The sequence below is a fragment of the Nyctereutes procyonoides genome, unplaced genomic scaffold (genome assembly GCF_905146905.1).
Source record: "Nyctereutes procyonoides isolate TBG_1078 unplaced genomic scaffold, NYPRO_anot_genome, whole genome shotgun sequence".
NCBI classification, from domain to species: Eukaryota; Metazoa; Chordata; class Mammalia; order Carnivora; family Canidae; genus Nyctereutes; species Nyctereutes procyonoides.
Window position 1 is genome coordinate 7,151,382 of NW_026575144.1, and position 21,738 is coordinate 7,173,119.

General features: G+C 42.4%; 1 protein-coding gene across 5 annotated transcripts in view; it reads left to right on the forward strand.

Moving 5' to 3' along the window:
• The first annotated feature begins 6,609 nt into the window (after nt 1-6,609).
• SLC16A9 (solute carrier family 16 member 9) overlaps nt 6,610-21,738 on the forward strand; it is a 52,041-nt gene continuing 36,912 nt past the window's right edge. Inside the window, exons 1-2 of one of the 5 annotated variants that reach the window (XM_055308899.1) lie at nt 7,379-7,499; nt 10,543-10,638. The gene's annotated coding sequence lies outside the window, so the exon portion shown is untranslated. Of the gene's footprint in view, nt 6,737-7,358; nt 7,500-10,542; nt 10,639-20,029; nt 21,258-21,738 lie in introns of those variants that run through there. The other 4 variants (XM_055308902.1, XM_055308897.1, XM_055308900.1 and 1 more) reach the window with 4 other exon arrangements.

The window sequence follows — 21,738 nt, forward strand, 5'->3', positions numbered from 1 at the left end:
GTTTATTCCTTTAACTCTGCCCACAGTGCTATAATTACTTTTTCCCTTTAGATTCCTTCCCTTGACTCACTGGGATGTATTCTGTTTCCTCTCTGGACCTTGACTAATCCACCGTATATATAAATTGGTTAAAAATGTAAGCTCTTATTATATTTATTAATATTAAATGTTTATTTACTAAACTTAAAAATTAATATTAAATACCATTAATGGAAAATAAAGTAGGTAATTATATATATTAAATATTGTTATGATCTTAAAACACATATGGCTATCGAGTAGAAAGCAGGAGTCACGTACATCTTTAAGATAAAGCAGAGGACTTCAAACATATTTCAATTCTATGGATGGTTGTTTCGCCTGCAGTTTAAGAAGTTGTACAGTGTGGGGGTGGGAGGGAGCCAGCACAGTCTGGGATAAGGGGTGTGCTGTTAGGCTGATTCCATCTACACATTTTCTACCCATGTCCGAACTCTTACAGGACGTGCTTGACTGTACACTTTTGTCCCTCAAGGCTGCATTTTTTTTCTTTATACTTTTTACTTTCACAAGTGGGCTACCATGTTCAATAACAGGTTCAACAAGCCAAAGGGGCAGCATGTTGCCTAGTTCTCTGGTGACCATATTTTCAAATGAAAAAAAAAAAAAAAACCTTGAATGTTTGCTTGTGGAAACCACGCAGTAAGCTATTTGAATTGTCCACAATTTTGGACTGCATAGATCTTGTGCACAGAGTAGAGGTCAGGCTTTTTCACCTACATCATGTCGTGGAGAAGAGAAGGCTAAAACTTTACATTTGGAACTGAAATCTTGTTTGGGGCTGTCTGAAACTTTGTTATGCACTGCACATGGAAGTCGACAGTTAGGCAGAGGCACATGATAAAAATTGGCACTGTTTCAACAAAAGATTCAATTCAACAGTCTTATGTTTATTTTAAAATAGCATTAATCAGGGGCAACTGGGTGGCTCAATGGTTGAACGTCTACCTTTGGCTCAGGTCTTGATCCTGGGGTCCTGGGATCGAGTTCTGCGTCAGGCTTTGCACAAGGAGCCTGCTTCTCCCTCTGCTTATGTCTCTGCCTCTTTCTCTCTCTCTGTGTGTGTGTCTTTTATGAATAAATAAATAAAATATTAAAAAATAAAATAACATTAGTCAATTCTACCTGTATTTTTTAAATTTTTTTTAAATTTATTTATTTATGATAGTCACACAGAGAGAGAGAGAGGCAGAGACACAGGCAGAGGGAGAAGCAGGCTCCATGCACCGGGAGCCCAATATGGGATTCGATCCCGGGTCTCCAGGATCGCGCCCTGAGCCAAAGGCAGGCGCCAAACCGCTGCGCCACCCAGGGATCCCAATTCTACCTGTATTTAAAAAAAAAAAGGAAATTGAATTCATTGGTACATTTGAACCCGATAGCCTGTCTTTGGGATTAAACCTTTCTCTGGTGATCTATTATCCAACACGATTACATCGTAGATCATATGAGCTGGATTTGTAACCTACACAATTCCATGAGTGAATTAAGATGTGAGAGGTGGCCTGAGACTGTCCTTCAGGGAATTTTGGGAATTTGGGGAATTTTGTCCTTCCCTTCTTCAATACACAGATGGAGAACCTCATATGTGCAAGCTCTGTGCCGGGTCCTGAGGTAAGGCCATGGGTGAGGACAGGGAGAAGGCAGAAAGCTGAGTTTCAGAGGCGTGACCTCTGCACTCATGCTGCCTGTTTGCTTCCATTTCTCTGCTTTGTTGCCCTCTGACGTTGGGCAGGTCACTGAATCTCATGGGGCCTTAGTTTCCCATCTGTTAAATGGAAACTCTAATTTTTTAAAAAAGATTTTATTTATTTTTCATAAAAGACACACACACACAGAAAGAGAGAGAGAGAGAGAGAGAGAGAGGCAGAGACATAGGTAGAGGGAGAAGCAGGCTCCATGCAGGGAGCCCAATGTGGGACTCCATCCTGGGACTCTAGGATCACACCCGGGGCTGAAGGTGGCACTAAACCGCTGAGCCACCCAGGCTACCCTGGAAACTCTAATTTGAAAAAAAAATCCTGTGTTCATCACAGTATTATTTACAATAGTCAAGATAAAGAAGCAGCCTAAGTGTCCATCGATAGACGACTAGATCAAGAAGATGTGGCATATATACACAATAGAACACTACCAACCCATAAAAAAAGAATGAGATCTTGCCATTTGTGACAATGTGGAACCCGGAGGGTATTATGCTAAGTGAAAGAAATTGTGCAGAAAAAGACAAATACCATTTGACTTTACTTATACATGGAGTCTAAAAACAGAGCAGACAAAACAAAACAGCAAGAGACTCATAGATACAGAGAACAAATGGAGGGTTGCCAGAGGGGAGAGGGGTGCTGGATGAAATAGGTGAAGGTGATTCAGGGGTACAATCTTGCAGTAAGTAAGTAAGTAAGACATGGGGATGTAATGTACAGCACAGTTGTTGCAATGTCATAACAACTTTGTATAGTGACAGATGGTAACTAGATTTAGTGTGGTGACCATTTCATTCTGTGTATAAATACTGAATCACTATGTTGTACACCTGAAACTAATACAATATTATGTGTCAATTGCTGTTCTGTTAAAAAAAAATAGAACAGAGCTTGGCAGACTAAGGCCACTCTTGCAGCAAAAAAGTCACTAACAGTTTGAGCGCACATTCATGTATTCATTGCTCATTTGGCCATTCATTCATTCAACAAAAGTTTAAAGCAAAGTGCTACCCTATTGCTGCCACTGTGCTCTAGGGAGCACTGATGAACAGGACGGACCAGATACCTGCTTTCAGGATTTTATAATTTCTCTGTGAAAACAATGAGTACATGATAGGGGTTGGGAGTCCTACATGTGGATGTGTGTTAGATGCTTTGGGAATTGGTACATATAAAATGTTAGTTATCTTTTATTATGGCCTTGAGGCTGTGCGATGCAAGTCAGAAGGATGTGAAGTGGAAAGTGTATATATGTATACACACACACACACAGAAGGATGTGTACCCACATTCATTCTATGTACTTCTATGTCCCTGATTTCCACTTTCTTGAGGATATAGAGTAGTGGTTCAGAGCACGTTTCTCTGTAGCCTGGATGCCTAGATTAAAATTCTGGCCTGTCTGTCATTAACTGTGCGATTGGGGGCAAAAACTTCTCTGCAGTTCATTTTCATTAGCACCCAATGAGGATGATTATATTAGCACCTACTTCTTAGGGTTTTTGTGGATTGTAGTGAGTTTACTGAGCTGCCACTCCTCTTACGAGCCTTTAATCATTTTCCTAAAGTAGAGTGGAAAGGGCACAGGCTTAGCAGCCAGTCGGACCACAGCCTGAGTCCTACTCCATCATTTACCAACCAAGCAAGTAAGTGAACCTCTGAATTCCAATTTTCTCATCTGTAAAACGAAGACAACAATATGTAATCCCATGAGATCGCATAGTTCTTGGCAATTACCATGTGCTCAAAGAATGGCATTTCTCTCTCTTATCCCTTCCTCTAAGATTAAAAAGCATTTGAGCCCAATAATGTGATGAAAGTAAAAGCAAGAAAAAGATGAAACAATATTCTGGAGAATTGCAAGTAAAAATATGATGAAGTATGTCTTTAAGGTCATTTTTAACATTTGAAAATTTGTCCTTTTAAACAAATCTCTGTAAGTATGTGAGAGAATGACTTATCCACTTCTAGCAGTTTTTAACCTTTTATCTGTTACAGTGTGAGTGAATGCAATGGAATTTATAGAAGGATCACTAGATGGTTATTGAAACTTATCTGACCCCCACCTCACTAGCAAATCTTGCTTCTTCCAGTCATTGGGGATGAAAATTCTGGATGGTAGAGAGAAAGTTTTATTTTTATCCCTGCCAACCTACTCTCCACCCCCCTCTGCCCTGCTGGTGGTTAGGGGTGGGGGTGTGATCAGAACATCCCGCTTCTCGGGGTCAAATTCCACTCATAGGTAAAGTGTCAGGGGTAGGCTAGATTCCAGAGTTCTCTCGCATGTCTAGTTGCTCTACTGAGATATGACAGAACAAGGAGCTTTCACAAGGGGGTAGGGTACTTCTCACACACATGGCTGCGGCTCCCTAAGCCAGTGGCCGCTGCTCCCAGAGCCACCTTCCACACTCCCTAAGTGCTCCAGGCTGCTTCTGCCCACACCACTCGTTACAATATGAGCCTGGATCCCCAGCCATTTGAGTTTTTGACCCCTTGGGATCCAGTCTTACTTTAAAGTTGGGACATGCTCCTGTGTGTAAGAATGAGCTCATTTTCAGTTCTTAATTGGTAGGTGTGGGCTGGCTGAGGAGACACAGGAGTGCTGATCTCTGTTAAAGAAATCTGGGAGAGGTGCCTGGATGGTGCAGTCTGATTAAGCCACCGACTCTTTCTTTTGGCTCAGGTCATGATCTCAGGGTCCTGAGACTGAGGCCGGTGTTGGGCTCTGTGCTCAGCACAGGGGCTGCTTGGAATTCTCTTCCTCTTCCTCTGTCCCTCGTGCTGGTAGTCTCTCTCTAAAAATAAATAATTAAATCTTTAAAAAAAAAAATCTTTAATGTCCCCTCCCCCAACCAAAAAAAAAATCCAGGAAAAAGTTGGTGGAGATGAGAACAGGGACAAAGCACCTTCAGAAACCAATGGGTGAGCACAAGTATTTTTCAAATACAGCTTCCTTGTTTTCTCTTGTATTTTTATACTTTTATATACGTGTATTTGTTCAACCAACTAACTATCAAGATGACACTGGCTTTGGTGGTTAGAGGGTATTTGAATCAAAGAAAAAGCTTTCTAAAATATCTTTAATCAAAACATACAGAGAAAAGTACACATCCTATCAGTGTACAGGTCAATGCATTCGAATAAAGTGAACACACTCGAGTAACCACAGACCAGCTAAAAAATAGAACATAGTGAGAAGCCCCGATTCTATCCTCTCTCCTCAGACATACATTTTTGATGGTGTTGACAGCATCACCTCTCCATTTTCTTGTCCAGAAACTATTCCTGGGACCACCTCCCTATCATTCTTACTGTTACTTCACCACTAGCCCCCCCCCCATCTTTCTCCCTCTTAGGACAAAACAAAATACAAAACACAACTAGCACTGGCTATTCTGTTCCCAATAGCCTGAAAGTCAGTAAATTGGGTTCAAAGGAATGGTGGGGAGCAAAAGGAGGAACCACTGCTTTCCTAGCTGTAAGAAAACTTGACGTGCATGGTCGGGTCCTCGAGACTTGTGGAGCTCTCATTTCATGTAGACTCCACCATGGAGAGAAAACAGAGGCTCGGGAAGGTGAGGCAGCTTAGTCCGGCCTTCGGAAAACAACCTTTTTTATTTTATTGTTTTAAAGATTTTATTTATTTATGAGAGACACAGAGAGAGAGGCAGAGACACAGGCAGAGGGAGAAGCAGGCTCCATGCAGGGAGCCCGACGTGGGACTCGATCCTGGGTCTCCAGGATCAGGCCCTGGGCCGAAGGCGGGCTCTAACCCGCTGAGCGGCCCAGGGATCCCCAAACAACCCTTTTTAGAGTGCGGGGTCTTTGTCTTGGTCAGAACCGGAGGCTTCAGGTTATAAAGGGATGGCCCCGTGATGGGCGTGGCCTTAGGCCCCTTTGAGAAGCTGGTAGGAGGAACGGGGCCCCTTCCCAGAAATACGCGTACACCGAGAGTGCGTATTACTTTAGGGGGTCCCCTCACGCAGTGAGCCCCAGCGCCCCCGAGCTGCCCGCAGTCTGCTGCAGGGGCCCTCGTGCAGCTCGGCTCCCGACCCCGATCCTGCAGCCAAAGCGCCCCCGGCGCGACCTGCGAAGGCGTACTCAGGCGCACCGGCTCTCGGCACGCCGTGCACGCCGCGGGGTCGCCCTCCTTCCCAGGGAGCGGTCACAAAGGACAGCACTTGGCATCCGCGCTCCTCACTGCCCAGGAGCACCGACTCCACTAGGTTCTGGTGCCCGGTTCTCTGGGATCCCTGCCAGCTGGGGATGCAGCTCCGGCCAGAAGGGCGCCCGGCGGCCCGGGGGCCCGGGAGAGCGGGGGCGCCTCGCCCTCACCTCTAGACCCGGCTCCCCCCGACGCCCGGGGTCTCGGGACCGCGGCGGGAACGCGGTGGGCGGGGGGCGGGGGGCGCGCGCGTGTGCGCCCCGACTGGGCGCCTGGCCCGCGCTGCCGGCTCTCCCGAGGCCTTTCGGGGGCCCCGAGCACCGCGGCCTCGGGGTGCCCCCCCCACCCCCCCCGCCGGCCGGAGCCGCGAGAGCAGGAGCAGCGCCCCTACCGCCGGCTTCTCCGCCTCCATCGCCGCCGCCGCCGCCTCCTTCCCCCGCCACCCGCGCAGTCACAACCGGTTCGGACTGGCCGGGGCGCCCCGCAAAGGAGGGAGACGGGGGGAGACGGCGGGGAAGAAGTTCGCGGGAGGGAGGTGCGGGAAGGGAAGCTGGAGCCCCGGCGCGGGCCGGCCCCGCTCTGCCTGCACGCGGGGCTCGGCGGGGGCGGAGGGCGGCGGCTCCCGGGGCCGCGCGTAGCGGACCGATTGCCCAATACGCTGGCAGGGCCGGGCGGCCGGGCCGGGCCCCCGGATAAATAGCGCCCGGCAGGCCCGAGCCGCAGGGGAGAGCGGCGGCCGCGGTCCTCCCCGCACCCCCGGCCCGGCTCGCCCGGGGCTCTGCGCCCGGTGCCGCGCCCCGGAGCCCCGGCCGAGGCCGCCACTCAGGTAAGGGGCTGGGGCTGGCGGGACGGCGCCGAGGCTCGGCGGGCGCCTCCCGGAGGCGAGCGGGGCCCCTCTGGCTCGGGAGCGGCAGGCGGCGGCGACGCTGTCGCCCGCGGCAGGCACTTCGGGGCGGGCTGCTGCCTTGGGATGGGCACCGGGGCTCGGGGCGCCCGCGCCCTGGGATGGGGAGCTCCTGCGGGCTGCCAGGTTTCCCCAGCAACCGGAGGGAGGCGTTTTGCACGGAGGTGGGAGAGAGGGAGACAGACAGACAGACAGACAGACAGGCAGAGAGAGGGTCTCGGAGGAGGGACCGGGCGCAGGGCGCAGGTCTCCCGGTGAGCGGGCGGGGACGCGGTGGGCTCGGCGGTCCCCGTGTGTCCCAGGGCCGCGGGCCCGCGCTGCCCGAGGGGACTGGGGCGCGCCGCCGCCCCGGGGAGGGTCGCCCGGCGCCGGGCTGCCCAGGGCGGGGACCGAGGCGGCGCGCGGGGCTGGCGGGTTCCGCGCCGCCGCGCCAGGTTCAGCACCACCGGGTCAGTCCGGGCGACGGCCGGGGAGGCGGCGGCACCTCGGCCGCCCGGACCCCGGGCGCGAACCTGCGACGACGCGGTGCCCAGGGCTCGTCTGCGCCTCGCCCCGGATAGGCTTGCAAAGAGCTGACGACCTCTTAGGAACTTGGTCGTCAGAAAGAATCCGTGCGCCTGCGGCCGCCAGGTCTGGTTCAGTACAGGTCAACCCACCCGGGCTGTTGAGGCGGGATTTGCACTAGGTAATATGCTTACACAGTAAGTTACGAAAATCACCAATTTCCTGGGTCACAATTACTTTGAGTGTATTTTTTTTTTTTAAATCAAATCTTAAACTATCTGCATAGTAGTTAGATTGCAGACGGGTCCCACTATCCCCGGAGTAGAATATTTAGTTGTTCCATCAAATTGTGTTAATTTGGTATGTCCTGACAGTTTCTTAGATTCACGTTGGTTTTAGCTCTGAGAAATTGTTCTGGCTGGTCCAGGGGGAAGACTGTGGAAGCTGGGGAAGGTGCTGCAGTGAAAGTATCAGTATTCATTACATGATCACACTTTCTTTTAAAGAACGTGTGAATGAAAAGGAGAGGGTTAGTATCCATATCATTGCTAGAAATAAGGTTTTTTTTTAAGGCCCTAGGAAATGGAAATTGCATGATAAAATAGTTCAACCTGCAATTTTGAGACAACTCCTAGTTTTAACAGCGTTAAGAACATCCTCTGTTGCTTCCCTTTTGTAGGTAGGCTGGTGGGGGGTGAATATAGGGGAGGACAGGTAATAGGGGGAAGTGGACCAGGATGCTAGGAAATCTCCTCCAGTTTCTGGCTGTGACTGAGAGATGGAGGTGACAGTGTGTGTTGGTTGGTATTGGAATCTGTACCAGGACAAACCAGACCGTGGCGCTTTCGGTTGGTTCTGGTCATGAAACTGGGGCTAGAGGAGGACAATTAAAAGATGAGGTCAGATATTCAAGCTTTATTTCCTCATCTCAATCGTTTGAAACCCCGGTTTCTGTGATCTTTTACTCAGGTGAGATATCTCTTGAGTTTATAGAATACCAGTATATTGAGTATAGAAAGCCAGTGGGAAGGTGCAAAAAACCACAACGTCTTGCTTGTATAACTCTAGGCTTTCAAGAAAATTTCACCTAGTGACTTTAGTTTAATTTATTTAATTTTAATTTTAATTTGTTTTAAAGATTTATTTATTTATTCATGAGAGACATAGACTGAGCAAGAGAGGCAGAGACACAGGTAGAGGGAGAAGCAGACACCTTGCAGGGAGCCTGATGTGGGACTCGATCCCGGATCCCGGGATCAGGACCTGAGCCCAAGGCAGGTGCCCAACCACTGAGCCACCCAGGCATCCCGTGACTTTAATTTTAATTAAAGATGCAAGAGTGCATATATCTTAAGGCAGTTGGCCTTTACTTTGAGAGGCTCTTTGCAGATACCAAAGTATTCCTGTAGATGATAAGATTGAACTAGAATTTACAACTGAGTTCAAGCAAAGAACACATGGTCTCCGCCTTCAAAGAGTTTAGTCTAGTGGGAAAAATGGGTATGTTTACAAATATCTACAATACAAGATAGTATAAAAGGAGTCATATGGCAGTAACATCAATAGTGTGCTATTGAATGGCAGAGAAAAGGAAAGGTTCATTCAAGGTTAAGAACTAAAAAAAGTTACATAGCAGGTGTAGCATTTGAGCTGGGATTTGAAGAAGGAAGAGGATTTCCTCCACTGAAACGAGCCTTGCTGGAACAAGCAAACAGCACAGAGTTCTGGAAGTCCAATGTATCCAAAGGAAGCAGAGTAGTTTGGAGTGGCTAGAGCCTGAAATTTAAGATGATAAGACTGGGAGGTAGGATGGGGCTAGACTGTGGAGAATATGGCAAGCCATGCAAAGAAATTTAAAAATGTTATTGAACATCATCATCGTTATTGTTATTATTATTGATACCAGCAATGTTAGCATCCTTGACTGTAGTTTATACCTTGAAGTTCAGTTTTGTTTATACCCTAAAATAAATAAATGGATGAAATCTCAATGGTATTTGTTTCCTATAAACGTTACTGTAAAAGAGTAATGTGTTTCAAGTTTTTCCCCCAAATCTGGTCTTATGGCATACCAACTCTTAGTTCGATGAAAACTCTGGATAGAAAGACACTTCTACTTCCCTGGGCAATATGCAGAGTAGAGTCATTGTCTATTCTCTGTTTCAGTTGCCAGTAATAATGATAATTATTATTAGTGTTTATTAAACATGATATATCATGTGAGCCACATACCTTATTTCACTGAAGAAGGCATAATTTTGGTCTTAGGTTGATAATTTTAATAAGGTCATTCAGCTAAGTAGATGATGGGACCAGGTTTTGAAGCCAAGAAATGTCTGTTAAAAGCCCATCCTTTGACAAGTTGTCACGTACAAGATAACTTGTTAAAAGAAATTAGAAATTGAGCCTGCTACCTATAGAAGTGTTTCTCTATTTTAAAATTTGCGTCTTCATTCCTAGCATTCTGATTTTATTTTTTAAATTGAGTTATAATTGACCTTAATAGATTATCAACCTAAGATCAAAAACATTAGCGAATGTGACAACATTGAATACAAAGACTGGATCTGCCAGATTCTCAGGGAGAGTGTCCATTTCAAATCTTCTTCTCATTATTTCCAATAACCCCCCCTCAAATGCACCAGCTCTTTTTGTATTTCAGCATCCTGTGTATGTTGCTTTGTGTCTTGAGTTTTTACTCTGAAAGTGACATAGCAGATATACTAGTTTGTATGTGACATAGTCAAATGCATGTTCAGACAACAGATTGGACTCTGCATAATCATGTACAAGTTATGCAAAACCTACAATAAGCAAAAAACACACCAGTGTGGATATCATCATCACACAAGCCATATCAGTGTAGATATCATCTACTGGAAAAGAGAAAAACTGAAACAAGAGCCCAGTAGCATAGGGAACATGATAAGAGTATCAGATGCAGGGAAATGATTATAACAACTGTCTTTAAGTGTCTGGCCCTTATTTTGCCTATTTTTTTAAAAAAATATTTATTTATTCATGAGAGACACAGGGAGAGAGAGAGAGGCAGAGACAGAGGCAGAGAGAGAAGCAGGCTCCATGCAGGGAGCCTGATGTGGGACTCGATCCTGGGTCTCCAGAGTCATGCCCTGGGCTGAAGACGGCACTAAGCCGCTGAGTCACCCGGGCTGCCCGATTTTTCCTTTTTGTAACTCTGTTAAATCTAGATCTCTTCTTCTCAGGCTCTGAGTGGTTTCCAAATTCTGCTACTTTCTCTTCTGAGCCTCAGAGGACTGGAAATGGGTGACTGCTCCCTGGATTGGTCAGTGAGGACCCAGGTACTGGTCTTGCCTATAGCGTGACATCTCTAAACCTGTGTCTTCATACAGAGGGGCGACTGAGAAGTTGATAAAATCAGTGGTAGCAAGTTCACAAGGTTCACCCAGAGGAGACCGACAAAGCGGATGAGGAAGGGAGAGTGGAGAGAGCACAGGTGAAGCTCTAAAAGCAGGTCAACCTTGGTCCTGTGTCAGGGAGATGTTAGAGAGTGGAAGGAACTGGAGAGAACATGTTCATTCAACGAGGGTGAAAGCTATTCAGTCCCAGCCAACTGTTATTTGGGAACAAGGGCCCAGTGTTGCCAGATCTTCTGATGGATTTTCAAGAGAATCCAAAAATTCAGATTTTTACGTGAAATTTTCCAGTTTTAAAACTTTGGCAATTCTGAATGAATAAAAATAAGACAAAAAGAAAAAGAAAAGAAAATATATATTATGCAGGCCAACAAAATGCCTCTAAGAGATTTAGAGATCAGATCTGGCCTGAGGGCTGTCAATTTGCTAGAGGATTCCCAAGGCTTCTGGCTTTATTTATTTATTTTTAAAAGATTTTATTTATTTATTCATTTATGAGAGACACACACACACACAGAGAGAGAGAGGCAGAGACACAGGCAGAAGGAGAAGCAGGCCCCATGCTGGGAACCCGATGTGGGACTCGATCCCGGGTCTCCAGGATCACGCCCTGGGCAGAAGGCAGGCGCTAAACCGCTGAGCCACCCAGGGATCCCCGGCTTCTGGCTTTACACTTCCATGATCCCACACTCAAACCGTGTTATCTCAACCTATTTCTTCCATTTTGCTAAAACATAGGCTAGTACTCACCATATATAAGTTGTGCTTTGGAGGATAACTTAGCTTTGGAGGAGCTCTTTGCTAAGTGCTAAACGATGATAGATCTATAAGGTCTTACAGAGTCAAAGGATGTCCTTTTTGGATGGCTATGCTATTTTCATAACTCAGAGGCTCCAGCAGTTAATTACTTGTGTTAATTATACCTTTTGGGGACAATTAATGTGATGTAATTCCAGGGCCTAGGGTTATTTCTCTAAAACATTTTCCTTCCTGCTTTCCCTTCTCACCCCAATGTGAGATAATAACCAGTTGCGAAATTGATCCTGGTTCCCACTTGGGCAAGTTGCGTTTGTAGCCTGACTTATGGTGCTCAAAGAAATCTTCATTATCTTTACTCTGGCAAAATTTCACCATGTGGTCTGTCTCTCTTTAAACTTGGAAGTATTTCGGAATGTTCTTGAACTGCAGACAGAATTAAGGTTTGGCTTTTGAGTTGTGTTAATACAGCAATTTAAGTTTTTATTTTTTTAAGCATATTTAGATGGACCTCAAAGTAAAAATGAAAACAAAAACTAATGGATTTTTGTGTGATTCCAATCGCAAATTATTTTTAAGAACTCTGGTTCCTCTGCAGTGAAGTTCTTCAATATAAGATTTTTTTAAAGCTCAGTTTATTGTAAAGATTTGACTGGCTAAGATGTGTTCCTCACTTTATATCAATGAGCTCTCTTACAAACAAGAGAATCTGACTCTAACTGAAAAGTTCAGGGCAGATGTTGACAATAAGAAGGAAGCATTTGAGTAAATAAAATAAGAATGGCATGTTTAGAGAAGCCACATATCTTTTTGAGACTGAGCTAATTTCAAGAGGACGGACATCATTTCTGGACGATGGCTCTAAACCACAGTGTGTCCTTGTCCTGGCTCCAGTAATGAGTCAACGCCCCCGTTGCACTTCAGAGTGTGCCAAGCATGTTTAACATTTAAAACCAAATCTGAGAGAATCAGGTAACTTTCTGACCAATAAAGACATACCATTTGATGTTATATTGGTAAAAAATTTAAATTAAGAAAAAGCATAATTTCTTTATTTTTACCACGTATTTGGCTAGTCCTTCAGATGCAGTGATAGAAGCAGGCTGTAAGCTCCATGGAGGCAGGGACACATTGTCTTCATTCCACAGAGCCTTCTAAATGCATTCATTTCATTTTCTTCTGAATAAATGCACAATACCTTCTAAATGCACTTAATTCATTTTGTTGAATGAGAGGTGTTTGATTACTTCTTTTGATATACAGGAGAGTTAGGTAAGTAGGTTTTCTAGCATTCATTAATTTCCTAAAGATTTACTGACCTTTTACTATGAGGCAAATACAATTCTTATTACTTGGGATACTGGCCAGGCTTGTAGGTTAAAAAATAATAACAAATCATGACAATATATTGTGATGAATATTATAATAAGGTTGCCCAGACTGGTGTGAGATCTTAGAGGAGGAACTGCTGACTGTTGCAGAGTCAGGATGGCATCAAGCAGGAGGAGACAGGAGAAGGAGAAGTTTGTTGAAGCAAAGTGGAGACATGCATCTGGCCCCTCTCTAGAGGAAGAAAGGAGCGTGGCTCAAGTGCTGAATTGCGACAGTGGCTTGGGGACCACAGGTTTAAGGGACATCCTGGAGGGGCTGGATTGTTGCAAATCATTAGAGGAAAACAAAAGGAATCTAGTAACTTGCTGGGCATTTGAAGATGTAAGTATCTAATATATGGACAAAACATGGATTTGTAAAACCAATTTTTCATTTTCATTTATGAGTTTTAAATAATGTTATTCATTGATGGGGGAGTGAACGCTTGTTCACTCTTTGCCAAGCCCTGGGCCTCGTGTTTCATAGAGATTGTTTCTTATATTCCTCCTAAAATAAGAGGAAGGAATTCTAACTATTTCCATTCTACAGTTGAAGAAACAGAAAGTCACTAACTTGCTTAGAGTCATATGCCTAATGGCAGAGTTCAGCCATGACCCCAGAAGAAATGACGCCAGGATCCGTGTCCTGGCCCATGGACTTGTGGTGGTTTCGACCGCCACCTTTAGTGATATGTGTTTGTGGGCCTGGCCCTGCACAAACACACACAGGCAGACACACAGATCCTGGAGCACAGTTTCACAGACTAATACTGAGCGCTTACCACAGTGTAGGAGCTGTTCTTACATTTTAGATTCTTACCTATTTTATTCTATTCTAAATTCCAGTTCTAGAACATGCTACTCACAACCCACAGTTGATTTCATGACCCGTGATGCAGTGCAGGGTTTGGACAACACTACTCTAGCCCACTGCTTGACATTCCTTTCCTTTTGTTAGTGAAAAGAAAGGGAAGGAGATGAGTAAATGACTAACTATAATGCATGCCAGAATGGAATAAGAAAAGAATGCTGTACGCAACATATCATGGGAGCATTGAGTGATCAGTCCGGGCTCTAAACGTATATCAATTTGACTAGTAGTGTTTAGTGTCTTTTTGTGCTGTGATAATATTAAAACTTTTATGAAATTAATAGAAATGTCTTTAGTAAAGACTTTTAAGAATAAAGGCCAAAGGAGATTTGAAGACCATGATAATCTGTATATTTTTCTCAAAGGTCCTGAAGTGGTTAAAATACTATTATTATTTAGTCATCAGTTTGTTCAGTGTAAGCCCTTGGAGGATATTAGCAAGCCCAGTCATATACTTTAATAAAAGGGAACCTGGGTGGTTCAGTCGGTTAAGTATCTGCCCTGCCTTCAACTCCGGTCCTGTGGGATTAAGCCAGGCAATAGGAGCCCTGCCTCACCTCATTCTGTCTCTCAAATAAATAAAATCTTTTTTTTTTAAAGATAGCATTCAAAAGTCATTGGTACTGTGTCTGATAAATAGAAAGTGTTAATAGAAAATGATAATTTAAAAAATATTTATTATTTATTTATTTATATTTATTTATTTGACACAGAGAGAGCGCGCGAGCAAGAAAGAGCATAAGCAAGGGAAGGGGCTGAGGGAGAAGGAGAAGCAGACATCTCATTGAGCAGGGCTCCATCCTGGGACTCTGGGATCGTGACCTGAGTCGAAGGCAGATAGATGCTTAACCGACTGAGCCACTCACGTGCCCCAGAAAATGATAATTAGAAGTTACTCCATGATATGGTTAGGTAGTAGTGCGTTTAAACCTCAGAAAATTTTCTTAAGTCCGCTGTTTAGGGAATTCCTAAGAAAGTATGATATCATTGAGATTTAAGGACATTTCAAATATTTCTCCTTTGCCATGATTGATTGAAATGGGTAAAAAAAAAGAAAGAAAACAAATTTAAATAAAAGCAGCCAAGTCTTTCATTTTATGATTGTACATTAGGACATGCAATTATTGAAGATGGCCTGTAGTGCTCTTGTCTCTTCTTTAGCTCAGTGACCACATGATAAAATCACCTGGAGCCTCCTTTCCAGAGATCCTGTTTTCATTGCTCCACCCACGGGTCATTCTTAAGCTCCCAGGGTGGTTCTGTGGTGTAGCCAGGTTTGCAATCCCCTGCACATCTTACTGTGCTAAGTGCTTAGGTATGTATGTGCTGAGTAAGCAGGTTAGGATGCTTTTGATGATTAGAAATAAGCTCAAGTGGATATATAGCCTCAAAATGGGGTTCTTCATTTGCCCATTCAATGCAATTGGAGTTACCACCTTTTCCTGAGACCTGGTTTAGAAAGGCAGAGCTTAAGAGATTAAAATATTTAAGAGTATTAATCTCTTAATATTTAAGAGATTAAGTATTTCTTAAGAGATTAAGAAATACTGGTTTAGAAAGGCAGATTTTAAGAGATTAAGAAATACTTAAGATTTTAAGATTAAGAAATACTATTTCAGGATCTAGTTTCAGACATCAACTCTGTCATTAGGGTTGGTGTGGTCAGTGGGTGAGAACCATGTCTCAAAATGTTTATGTGCTAACTTACTCTGGAGCTGATACTGAAGAATATATATCCGAATCTGTTAATTAATCCTTATTAAATGTTTATGGGTTCCTCAAAAAAAATAAAAAAATAAAAGTTGCTTGTAGCCTGCGTCAACTCTGGTGGTCAATGCTCACCTCCACTCTACCCACGAATACCCTATTCACTGTACTGCAACTGTGTGTGTGTGTGGGGTGTGTGTGCTGGAAAGCTGTGTGGCTTCCTGAGGTGGGAAGAAAAGGAAGGAAGGAAATGAAAAGGAGAAAGAGAACAAAAGAAAGGAGATGATAGCAAACCTCATTTGGACTTCAGCACCTCTTTGTTTTTGTCTTTTCTTGACAGTTGGTGACCTAAGAGCAGACGGTCATTGTCCTTGTGTTCTTTCCTCACTGAATCTTTCCTCTACCCATTTGCTGACCTTTTCTTTTACTGTCAGGAATTATATGAAATGTTGAGAATGTCATTTCCATATCCCTTTTTTTCCAGAGAGGAATTTGGTAGTGTGTGTGTGTGTGTGTGTGTGTGTGTGTGTGTATACGTGCACATGCGCACTGTCGTGACAGAAGGAGAGCAGTCATGAATGTTCTGGCCAGCTGTATTTGTAGGGATAGTACTTTCAGATTTTGCGAGGCTCTCTGCCAACATATAAAAAGAGTATTTTTATGACAAGCAGTTGCATTTAACACGATAAAAAATAATCATTTACATTGAGATTACAATGTGCCAGGCACTTTGCTAAGTGCTTTACATAAATGAGCTCATTTCATCATCACAATAGTCTGATGATGTAAGTGCTATATCATTCCTTCCCTTTAGGGATGAAAAAATCGAGGCACAGAGATATTGCAGTAACTTGCTGAAGGTCACACTCTTAGCTAGTATCAGACATGAGATGTACACCCAGATTGGCTAGGACCCAAGACCACACTCTTATTCCTTATGCTAAATTTTCTAGAATATATGTCTTCCTGTATTTATAAATATAAATATCTGTATATGTACTTGTATGAAGCTATAGCTTTTGACATAACAGAAACGTGGAAATTCTACTAACCATTTTTTGGGACCACATAACACTGTTACTAGAAGATCTCAGTTTCTTTCCACCTACCTTCCCCAACTGGGAGATTGCTTGGCTAATTTGAACAAATTAATAAGTGACTCCATCATTATGTTGACAGCTTTATTATAATTATCACCATCAGCAGCAGCATTATCATCATGATAATCTGCTCAGAGTTTTACCTGCCGCAACATGCTTGCTCTGTTGGGGACTGCAGAGCTGAGGACTGCAGATACTCTCTGTAGGGGCATGTAACTTGGACCCAGAGAAGTGGGGTGACCATTTTTTGCACTGACTGCCTGGAGATTTATGGAGCTGCTTCTGCTCAGGTTTTTCCTGGGCTCCTGTACAGCAGTAGGATAGCATTATGGGTGATTGAATGACTCTCTAGAAGTAACGTGTCCAGGCTTGGCCATTGTGGACAAAGGGAAAGAGAGGAAAAAACTTTTCTCTTTTCTGGCTGGCAATGATGTGTACTTGCTCTCTCTGGAGCCACAAGGGTGGAAATCTGCTCATTCTCCAGCCGGAAACCAGCCAACAGATTTTGGGGAGTTGCCACATCAAAGTGTGGGGTTAATAGCATTGCCACCACCAGTGGGGACAGAGCCAAATGTCACAAATGAAGAGAGAGCAGGCAACCATCCATTCCTTTGTTTGCCCTCTGTGCTTCGGGGTGGTTAGAAAAATAAAAGCTGTGCTCTCCTGAGAAGGTCCAATTATTCTGCTCTCTTGTTTTGTAAAGTTAGGATTCTTTGGAGAGAGATGCTTACTTGTCTATAGCCTTCCAATTCACTGGGAAGCATTAATATGTTGGAAGTTTTTTGAGTTGATACACTTTCTGACACTATTTTCTCCTATTTTCATTAAAGAAGCTTTTGCAAATCTTCAGATAAATGGATGTAATCATCTTTTAAATTTTGTATCAGAGATAGTGTTCCCCTTTTGCATTTTCTCGAACATTTCATAGAAAATCAAGAAAATAACTTCATCATGGTCATCACTTCTATAGGAATTTTTACTTTTGATCAATAGAGATCTGGGGGTAAATAAGCTTTGTCCTTCACAATATTACAGACAACAGGGTTGAGCTAAAAGAAGAGCAAAATGCTGGCTGCTGTGCTGGGGTGGATGGGTTCAGGTAAGAATTTTCACATGCTCTAGTCTCCCTTTTTATCCTCAACTCTTAACCCCTTCTCTCGTTTGCCTGTATCCCTTTTCCACTGGGAGAGATGTGACAGTTGGTCAGAGGCTGTTGCTCCTAGAGGACAGTGATTCTTAGCCCTGGCTGCACATTAGACTGACAGGATGGTCAGGCTGTATCCCAGAGCAGTGTGGGGTGAGACCTCCATCATGGATATTTTAGGCTCCCCAGATGATTCCAGCGTTGTCAACGTCAAGAACCACTGTGGTTGGGCAGCTGTTTTCAGAGTGCATCTGTGCATGACCTCCGTCAGAATCACAGGGTGATTTTTTTAAAAAAATATAATTTCTGAAATTGCACTAAAAATTCTTAGGCCTTGAACCTGTAATAAAAGGAAACCAAATCCGGTAGTAAATATGATTTTTGAATTATCCCAAATTGGAATCTGGCAATATCCAGATCTTGGTTTAAATTTTCTAAATATTAAGGAGTAACTAAAGATGAAAAAGTCTTTTATAAACCATAGGTTTAAATATGATTCAGTAACTAGCCGCTATAAAGCTGTGGCATGAGTAACTAGTACCTACTCCTTAAAGAGGCTATCAAGTTACCAGAAATCCTTTATGATTTTTAAAGTAATAGCTAACATTTATTAAAATGTTTTACTGTGTGCTAGGCACTGAGCTTTGCTCTTGAAATTCACTGTTGTTCCATTTTAAGACAAAAAAATGTGGTTCAGAGACATTAAGTAGTTGGCTCAAGAACAAATGGTAAGTAGCATAGACTGAATTGGAAGCCAAATATATATATATATATATATATATATATATATATATATATATAATATACATGCATATAATTTATTTATTTATTTATTTATTTATTTATTTATTTATTTATTTATTTATTTATATTATAACGAAGCTCCTAAAATTCTGGAACCACCTACTACAAAAATCTCCCTCTTCCTCTCTATCCCATCTTTATGGTAAAATTAAGAAGAATAAAAAGAAGCTATTAAACAATTGAAAATGCTAACTTGCTTCGCATCATTCTTTTTACGTCCTTCTGGTGTATATACATAAAACATCCAAACACCACTGATGTACTTCAGAAATCCTGAATTTACGTTTCATTTTCATTGCTTAGATTCTTCTCTTATGATGTGTGGTCATTCCTGCACCTGAATAGAAAGCAGCTTTGCTTTCTGTTAATTCTTTGTTCAAGGAGTTACACATCGAAATAAGCAACTCATCATCTCCTGACTTCATTTCCTTAGTATAATTTGTTTCTAGGTTAAAAGTCTGGACATGTGTGTTGGGGCAGTGTGTGTGGACATGGCTGAGGAGAAGTACTATTGGCCTGGAGGAGGGGCCTCCCATGGCTGAAAGACCTCATACAAAGATTGTAGGATCAGGCCCCATATCTGGTCATTGTAACTGTGTGTGTGTTTGTAGAATTAATTTTTTTCCCTTTGTAAAGTCAGCTTTATTGAGGTATAATACAGTAAAATTCAATAAGTATAATTGTATAATATAACGAATTTTGACAAATATATACAGGTGGAGTTTACATTAATTTAATAAGTTTTATTAAAATATAATCCACTACTCTATAATGCATCTGTTTAAAGTTTGTTTGATTGTTTTCAGTATATTCACAGACTTGTGCAACCATCATCACAATTAATTCTAAAATATTTTCCTCATGCCCGAAAGAAACCTCATACCCATCAGCAGTCACTTCCTGTTTCTCCTCAAATCTCCTAGCCCTAGGCAACCACTGATCTGTTTCCTGTCTTTGTAGATTGCCTATTCTGGAAGTTTCATATAAATGAGAATCATGTAATATGTGGTCTTTTGTGTTTGGCTTTTTTTTGTGTTTGGTCTTTTGTGTTTAGCATAATGTTTTTAAGATTCATCATGTTGGAACATTTACCAGCAGCACTTCATTCCTTTTTATTGCTGAGTAATATTCCATTGTGTGGCTAGACTATATTTTATTCATCCATTCATCAGTTAATGAATTTGGGTTTTTGCACTTTTTTGGCTGATAGCATTAATTTTTAAAGTGCAAACTTCAAGTAGATATCTTTCTAACCTCATTTTAGCTTCTTTTTCTTCAATATTTAATATACCAGAAGTCTGAAATGGCTTAATTCTCTCTTAACTTCTGAGATAGTCCATTTAAGGCCACCACAATTGGACTTATGGTCATACTAAAATTATTATTTGGAGTTCACTTCCTTTTATAGCTATGGCATATTGTAGAAAATACTACAGAATTGTAGATATAGAAATGTGTATTTATATAAAATCAGAATATCTTAATATGATTTTAAAAAGTTTTAATAGTTTATTAGAAGGACATTTCTTTTAAAAATGATCTTGATCTATAACTAAGTTTATTTTACTTCAGAAGAGAAATCAAGACTGTACTAATTATGAAATGTCATTGGAAAGTGACAAAATTAATTCAGTGACTTTTACTTTTAAAGGACTGACATTGGTGTTAATGTGACTATGTTCACTAATATAGAATCACCAAGTGGAGTAGCTTCACTTGAAAGTTTATATCATTGACCCAGAGGGAACTTAACACTATTTTAAATCTCTATGCTACTCCCAAATGATCAAAAATCAGTATGTTGACTCTTTTGCAATTGATGACTACACGTGTTGCACTTTTTACTTCTCAGACATTATAGAATGAAGCTACTTGAGAAATAGGAAAGTGAAAGTAGAAGTGAGATCATGGCTGTGGTGGAGGCGGACTCCAGTGCCAGTGGCAGGCATAATTACTTGTACTTCTGAACTGCTTCTCTTGTTCTTGCCTCCCATTAAGTGGAATTTAATTAACATATCTGAATTATGAAGCTCAGTATATGCTAAAGGGTATTTTTAACCTATATTTTATTAGAATTTCCAAATAATTATTTGCTTATATTAATTTTTGTTAAAACACCCAAAGAATGATTTGTTTACTTATACATATATATATATATTTTTAGAATTCCCTCTAGTTTTTTTTTCTTAATTTCCAGCATCCCTGGACCCAAACTGAGGTGGTGGAGAATTCATGATGGATGCTTGGAGTGCCAAAAGTCATGGTCGGGAAAGAGTAGTTATCAATGCTAGAACTGCTTCTGGCAGAGCAGGTCTGCTCTGTAGTTTGTAACTTGTTACCGACGTTGGAGTCAGAATGAAGCCATAAGATCCAGTAACTTTAGAACATGTTGTGCTTTAACACGTTTAACACATCTCCACTTTGTGGAGATATAATTAATCTATGATAAAGTTCATCTTGAATGTGTACATTTCCATGGATTTTATTCAGGAGTTGTGCAAGCTGTACCATAATCTACTTTTAAAATATTTTTAAATAATTTAAAAAGATTTTCATTACTTCAAAAAGAAACTTTGTGTTCTTGACAGTCTGCACTCATGCCCACCATCAAACTGTTCTCCAGAGTGACTGCTGTGTTTTCATCCCCACCAGTGACATGCCAGGGTTTCAGTTTGCCTCATCTTGGCCTGTGGTTTTAGAGCCTTTCATTTAACAAGAGTTGCACCGGTGTAACTGAAGGAACTCAAAGCCCAGGATGATTCAGACTTTTGACACACCTGATGAATGACCAGGTCAAGACAAAATCAATCTGGAATCAACCACTTCTTTTCCGAGGGTGTATCACATGATCTTAGGCTCCTAATTAGAATAAAAAACAAAACCAAAAATCAATCAATAAACTAAATATCAAAAACATGCTTCAACACCAGCTAATTTGGCAGTGATGGAGATTTTTTTACTTTTTATTTTTTTAAAATTTTTATTTATTTATGATAGTCACAGAGAGAGAGAGAGGCAGAGACATAGGCAGAGGGAGAAGCAGGCTCCATGCACCGGGAGCCTGACGTGGGATTCGATCCCGGGTCTCCAGGATCGCGCCCAACCTTTGGCGCGCCAAAGGCAGGCGCCAAACCGCTGCGCCACCCAGGGATCCCAGAAAGAATTCTTTTTTTTTTTTTTTTTAAGATTTTATTTATTTATTCATGAGCGCCACAGAGAGAGAGAGAGAGAGAGAGAGAGAGAGAGAGAGAGAGAGAGGCAGAGACACAGACA